This window comes from Schistocerca gregaria, chromosome 4, assembly GCF_023897955.1.
Source record: "Schistocerca gregaria isolate iqSchGreg1 chromosome 4, iqSchGreg1.2, whole genome shotgun sequence".
NCBI classification, from domain to species: Eukaryota; Metazoa; Arthropoda; class Insecta; order Orthoptera; family Acrididae; genus Schistocerca; species Schistocerca gregaria.
Genome location: NC_064923.1, coordinates 613,235,060 through 613,243,101, shown reverse-complemented (window position 1 = coordinate 613,243,101; position 8,042 = coordinate 613,235,060).

The window sequence follows — 8,042 nt, the reverse complement described above, 5'->3', positions numbered from 1 at the left end:
GGGAAATATTGGTGGAATCTACCATCTTGGTATTATAGGGAGTTTTATTTGGAACAGAAGGGTATGACAATTTGCTTTTTCTGAAAAGAAAAGAGCTAACTAATTGGCCCTATGGAAGTGGGGGGTGCCCTATGGCCTAGTGTGTGCCGTTAGTGCAGTGGTGTGGCACCTAAAGGAGGTGAGGAGGAAGAAAGTGGCCTACAGTGCGTGGAGTGGTCCAATGTGAACAGGGCCCTGGCACTGATCAACCCTGACAAAGAATGCAATAGCCTCACTGGGGGAGTTGGTATGGGGTAGCTGTGAGTCTGGGACTCTTCACGACAATTCTGCTTCTCGACGCCTTGTAAGTTTGGCTGTATATAGTGCTGTGTGACAACCCATTAAGCGAGAACAAAATTCATAACTCATGAACCAAGCCATCTTACCAGTAGCCACTGACGGTGCAAGTATCTTTAGTATTATTAACACCAAACCAAGTTTTGTACACTTCTATAAAAAAACAGTGATAGAGATTTCATGAGTAAATTTGGTCATTGCATTTTCCTTGAGATTGTTAGTACTTGACAACCATATAAGTTCATTTTCATAATTTCAACCAGTTTGAAGAGATAATTATGCACTCAATATGTGATATGTATTCATAATGTATAATTTGCTTTTTAATCTTATAATTGATTTTAGTTTTATACAAAAAAGTGTTATTATTATTTTAACTCACACTTGCTTCCTTCTGGTTTTAACATAATTTCTGAATGTATTTTAGGATGCCACTGAAATTTTATATAAGGTTATCACATTTTACTTGTTAAATATTATAAAAAAAGTAGAGTACAAATGATGTTTGTTACCTGTAGTGTCAAGTGGTACCATATGCTCTTATATTTGCAATAGTCATCATGACTTGGATATAATGGTATGTAAATTTACAATTTACAAGCTGATGTATTTGTGATATGGTTGTCTGTTATATTTTAATGCCTGATTATCACTATGTTCTTGTATTCATGTAGCACTGAAGGTATGTACACAGTTGCTGAAATTGATCTGCAATAAACACATTAAAAATTTATGGCCTATGCTGCTCTTCCTCCCGTCTTGGGCCTGCAAGCTTACATACCTGCAGTGTCCCACGAGATAATTTAGTTCCCATTTCCCAGACATTATCCATAGTGACAGGAAGGAGCTTGAGTGATCATGACCACAGTTAAGCAATAACTTTAAGGCCTTTGAAACTGTCTCATGTCAATTTGGTATCCTCAGTCCTTGTGTCCATGGGGGATGAACTCCCACAAAACTCCACAATGTGCTGATGTAGGTCAAGTACCTCATGATACAGAGAAAGGAAATACAACACAAGAAGTGCATTGTAGGTGCTGCCTATTCGAGGGAGTACTTCCATCCAAATGACCCAAGGTAAAGTAAAAGTATCCCTTGCTGATTTTAGTGAGCTTACAACATTCTGCTTTCTCCTCTTAATATACAGTGAGATGTAAGTCATACTGCCAGACCTGAAGAATCCATGACTAACAGCTAATACTTGTGTGCTCCTGAGCCTAATAAAAATTTCCCTTCCTGCCCTCCAGTTGTGTCAGATACAAAAAAGTCTGTTAATTCTCCTGATTAATTAATAATTTTAAGAATAATAATTATGATGGAAATTTGCTGGCACCACACAAGAGGCACAACAATCATAAATCACTCAGTGGCGTGCGTCTCAGCTAATTTACTCACAGCGACGCACACTCCATACGGTCAGGTTTATGATTTTTCCTACACACAAAAAAATCTGTAACATATAGCACTGGATTATTGGATGATAGTTCTTTGAGCCTTGAAGTTATTAACCTCCTCTTCTTCTTTGAAGACAGTGTTATGGTGTCCAGCTTGTATGCTTAAATTTCTTGCTTCTCCAAGTATTACAGATACTGGTAAAACAGATAGGTAGGTTAGGTCAAATAAGGAACTAGTAAATGAAGTTAACTTCATACTATAAGAATTAATGTATTCCACATTATTAGTGAACTAAACAGAAATCCATGTCCTCTCTCTATCATGGGTGGGAAAACACAGACGCACAAGATCGATGAACCATCTGACAGGAGTTTTTACAAATATAAGAAAATTAATGTTCTTCATCTTTTCTCACTACCTCCACAGGCTTGGTTACTGTGGGCACATCACACTTTAATCTTTGCCATAACCTAATTAGAGGAATGAACGGATAAAAATAGATAGACAAAATAAAACATATAGCCTTATAGGTAAACCATCATAAGTTCCAATACAACTGCCCCTCTACTGTATATTGGTATGGTACACGATTACAGGATGACGATATACAGTAGCTGTGCATATCCTACATAATATCACAACATCTTAAAATTTATTTTCAGTTATAATTTATATTGTGTCTTATGCCTGTCTGGGTTTAAAATACCTTTATTGATGGCTAAACTTATGTTAATGTATACCCTAGACATGACAGCTCTCTCTTATTTTACAGCTTTATTTAGATATTCTGAAAGTTTAATTTTCCAAATCCATGCTGTGACAGAGGGCATGTTCAGAGTTAGAATCTGCATCTCCATTGTTGTGGAGTAATTGCTACACACCTCTTGCAGTGCTACACTCAAACATGGTAAACATAGCAGGGTGTTTCAATAAGAATATACATATTACAAAGTATTATTTTGTCCAAACTATCAATCACTGTACCTCAGCTCAGCTATTGGAGAAACAGATACATAGTCTATTTTACATTAATAGCCACTAGATGTCAATTGTCTTCTGTTTTGCTTGGTAACCATCGTATGTTTAAAATGCCTACTCCACAGCAGAAATCATTTTGTGTTCTTGAGTTCGTGAAGTGCAATTCCACAATTACAGAGCAAAGACATTTCAGGTTGAGGTACCAAATTGATCCTCTGAATTGGTGGAACAAAACGGGGCACCCTCTCACTGGATTCGCCAAGTGCTTGGATATCTGAATGAAACTCGACTGAACCAATGGTTAGGTTATCAAGGAGCTGGTGACTTAGCATGTCTCAGCTGGGCTTCAAGGTCACCAGGTCTGACACCCTCTGACTTCTTCCTGTGGCGTTTTGTTAAAGATAATGTTTATGTACCATCACTCCCACAGACCTGGAAGAGTTGAAGAACCGGATCTGTACTGCCATAACATCAGTGATGAAGGACATGCTTGCCCAAGTATGGGAGGAATTTGAGTATTGATGTGATATTGTTCATGTTGCTGTGGAGGACATATTGATCATATGTAATCTGAATTAGAGAGGCTTGTATGTCTTGGAGTTTACTAAAAATATGCATTCAAAATATGTATATTCTATTTGAAACACCCTGTTTTTGTTGTGCATGCACCCCATAACTCCATTTGTGCAACATGGCTAGGAGGTATAGTTTGTTTTCACAGTTTTTAGATAATAATGAATTTCATGTCATCAGTATATCCATAGAGCTGTTCTCCAGGATAATGCGTATAGGTGAGTGTGTAACTGACAGTTTCCAATGGCTTTGGTACTGGAACCACATCATGTATAACGTATTTCAGTGTCCAAGCCCAGGCCATACTTTCAGCACCATGCCAAGATCCCACCAAATTTCAGGCAAGTCTATAAATGTTTTCACATTTTGGTCCCTTCTAGCAAAGTCTAGTGTCCTTTGCCAGTACAAATGAACCAAAAACATTTGGCTCATGGTAATACCCACACCTTCACTCACTGTAACACACATAAATATAAACTTTTTACAGCACATTCCAAGCATTTGACACTTGAATAGTTCCTCTTGACATCTGTCTTGTCAATACATACCTGGTTTCACAAAACATATACAAAAATAAGCATTACAGTTCCATATCGTTTGATTTAACCTAAGCATACATATGCCTATATCTACGTGTTACTGACACTTTGGGTACATGTATGGTACAGTTTATACATATTCGCATCTAGATTTGTCACAACGTTCATAATTTGTGGAGAAAACCACATTTCAGTAACACTGTATGTCCTTTAAGATTTCATTTTCGCCCTTAGGAATCACATAACATGACATTTTAAATACGCAACTCTTGACATTTTCTCTGACCATTCAATGGCTGCTTGTCTCATACAGATGTGCCATCACCAGGTAATTCTCTTCATCTTTGAATTCATGCAATAGTTTTACCTTACATAGAATAACAATTAAAATGTTTTTTTTCTCCAGTTTTAGTGTTGAAAGCACAATATACATATATGCAGTTTGATGATATGCTTAAACTACGGTCCTCACATTTCATCAATCTCAACACTCCTGTAATCCCAGATTGCTAACAAAAGAGAAGAAACTTTCATTATGTGCTAACCAACACAAGCAAACATAGCTGTATTCAGCCCCACCTCTCTCAAGTTTCCTTGGGATGAATGTACTGATCTACAATGAACGATGATAGGGAATGGAGAGAAGTATTTTTTAATCTGCTGCTGAAATCCATCATCTACACACCATATAATAATTGAGTAAACTCTTTGCGCACACTTCTTTGTGAAACTATTTATTTAGTGTTTGCTGAACTAATTGCAGAATTCTGGCAGTGCAGTGTCATACAAGTTACCCATATTGCTTGTCTGAAAATACCTATAGTGAGTGTAATTTATTGCACCTAACTTAAATCTGTATCTTCAGGATACCGTTCTTGTGTATATAATATACTTAAGTATGTCACTATAGAGCTTGTGCCAAGAAAATATTGTAGAAGAACATTCACTTAAGCCCATGATCTCATGTAAATGCATCATTAATACACATATTTGGTGCACTTTCTAAAGTGTGGTCTAACCCCTTTTTGCCTTGGAAGTACTAGACCTAAACATCATTTAACAACATTCTATGTACTGTAATCTCTTCATATACACACACTCATTCACACATACACATACATGTAACTACTCATATCGCAGTGTGGACTATTTCGTTGGTACAAGCTACCTAAGCGTGTCCTTGCAGTATTACCTGGGAAAGAAACTGAATAATAATAATAATAATAATAATAATAATAATAAATCTGTATCTTCAGGATACCATTCTTGTGTATATAATATACTTAAGTTTGTCACTATAGAGGTTGCCTCCCCCGTGGAGGCCCGGGAAAAGAATAGGCCTCCAGTATGTTCTGCCAGTAGTAAAAGGCAACGAAAAGAACAGACCACTAATAGGGCTAGCCCCCCTTTTAGTGTGATTCGTTGGTTCAGGACACAACTAAAGAAGCCTCGGACAAGCGCTGTCATGGTTGGGGACGACGCTTGAATCCTATGCCCAACCACAATGGTAACAACACTGCTAGCCAACTGGAAAATGATTTAAATCCAAATAGAGGTGTTTTGCAGGCTATGCTTCCTGCAACCACCCTGGAAGGAAAACAAAGACAGAGGATGAGATGGTCAGATGAAGTTAATCAACACCTCATGTTCTGTTATTACCAAGCAACAAACCTAGGAACCAACACAACTGGATACAGATCACAAGTATACACAACATTTATTACCAGATACCCAGAATTAAAATTTTTTACAGAACAATGACTAGCTGATCAGATCCATGTAATAATAAAAAATAACAGGATACCTCCAGTCAGAATTAGAAAACACCAAACAACAACTACAACAAATACTGGAACAAAATAATGTGCAATCAGAAGAAGAAGAAAATACAGTAATGGACTCACACATCCCAGAGCAAACAAACAAAGAACAACACGCATCAATTAAACAATCAGAGGAAAACGAAATCTTAAGACTGCCACCAAAGCAAGTACAAATAGAACACGAAGTGACACACATGTTAGATATAGAAGAAAAATTTCAGCTGACCTATATAGAATACAAAGACACAAATACAGACATTAGACCATTCTTGCATAGACTGCCAAATAACCCACAAGTCGAAATAACAATAAAAACTATCAACACAATCATACACAACAAAATAAATGAAAACACAACTATGGAAGAGATACAACTACTGGTTTATATAGGAGCACTCACTACACTAAATATACACATTAGGCAGAGATCAGAACCAACCAACACACAGAAGAAACCCACAAAACCAGCATGGCAACACAGGCTACAGATCAGAATAGAAAAACTGAGAAAAGACATTGGACAGCCAACACAATTTATAAGAAAAGAAATATCAGACAAAAACTGTAAAAGGTTAGGTAAAATCTCACAACAAGAAGCGATAGAGCAATTAGATGAAAAGAAGCAGAAATGACAAGTATTGGCCAAACAACTTAGGTGAAATAGTGAAAATAGGAGGAAATAAAACCAAACATTCAACACAAACCAAAAGAAATTTTATTAGACAATAGATAACACACACATTAAAATAGACAATCCACCAAACATAGCAGACATCGAACACTTCTGGAGCAACATATGGTCAAACCCGGTACAACATAACAGACATGTACGGTGGATACAAGCAGAAACAGACACATACAAGATGATACCACAAATGCCTGAAGTGATAATTTTGCAACATAAAGTCACCCAAGCAATTAATTCTATGCACAATTGGAAAGCCCCTGGGAAAGATAAAATAGCAAATTTCTCTCTAAAGAAGTTCACCTCAACACATTCACATCTAACTAAATTATTTAACAGTTACATTGCAGACCCATACACATTCCCTAATACACTTACACATGGAATAACTTATATGAAACCTAAAGATCAAGCAGACACAGCAAACCCAGCTAAATACCGCCCCCTAACATGCTTACCAACAATATACAAAATATTAACTTCAGTCATTACACAGAAATTTATGACACATACAAGACAGAACAAAATTATAAATGAAGAACAAAAAGGCTGTTTCAAAGGAGCATGAGGATGTAAAGAGGAACTGATAATAGATGCAGAGGTAACATATCAAGCTTAAACTAAACAAAGGTCGCTACACTACGCATACATTGATTACCGAAAAGCTTTTGATAGTGTACCTCACTCATGGTTACTACAAATATTGGAAATGTACAAAGTAGATCCTAAATTGATACAGTTCCTAAACATAGTAATGAAAAATTGGAAAACAACTCTTATTATCCAAACAAATTCAAATAATATCACATCACAGCCAATACAGATTGAGTGTGGAATATACCAAGGAGACTCATTAAGTCCTTTCTGGTTCTGCCTTGCTCTGAACCCACTATCCAACATGCTAAATGATACAAATTATGGATACAATATTACTGGAACATACCCAAACAAAATCACACATTTGCTATACATGGATGATCTAAAACTGCTGGCAGCAACAAATCAACAACTCAACCAATTACTAAAGATAACAGAAATATTGATGATCTAAAACTGCTGGCAGCAACAAATCAACAACTCAACCAATTACTAAAGATAACAGAAGTATTCAGCAATGATATAAATATGGCTTTTGGAAGAGACAAATGTAAGAAAAATAGCATAGTCAAGGGAAAACACACTAAACAAGAAGATTACATATTGGATAACCACAACGACTGCATAGAAGCAACGGAAAAAACAGATACCTATAAATATCTAGGATACAGGCAAAAAATAGGAATAGATAATACAAATATTAAATAAGAACTAAAAGAAAAATATAGACAAAGACTAACAAAAATACTGAAAACAGAATTGACAGCAAGAAACAAAACAAAAACTATAAATACTTATGCTATACCAATATTGACCTATTCATTTGGAGTAGTGAAATGGAGTAACACAGACCTAGAAGCACTCAATACACTTACATGATCACAATGCCACAAATATAGAATACATCACATACATTCAGCAACAAAAAGATTCACTTTAAGCAGAAAGGAAGGAGGAAGGGGATTTATCAACATATAAAACCTACATTATGAACAGGTAGACAATTTAAGAAAATTCTTTCTAGAACGAGCAGAAACTAGCAAAATACACAAAGCAATCACTCATATAAATACATCGGCTATACCACTGCAATTTCATAACCACTTCTACAACCCT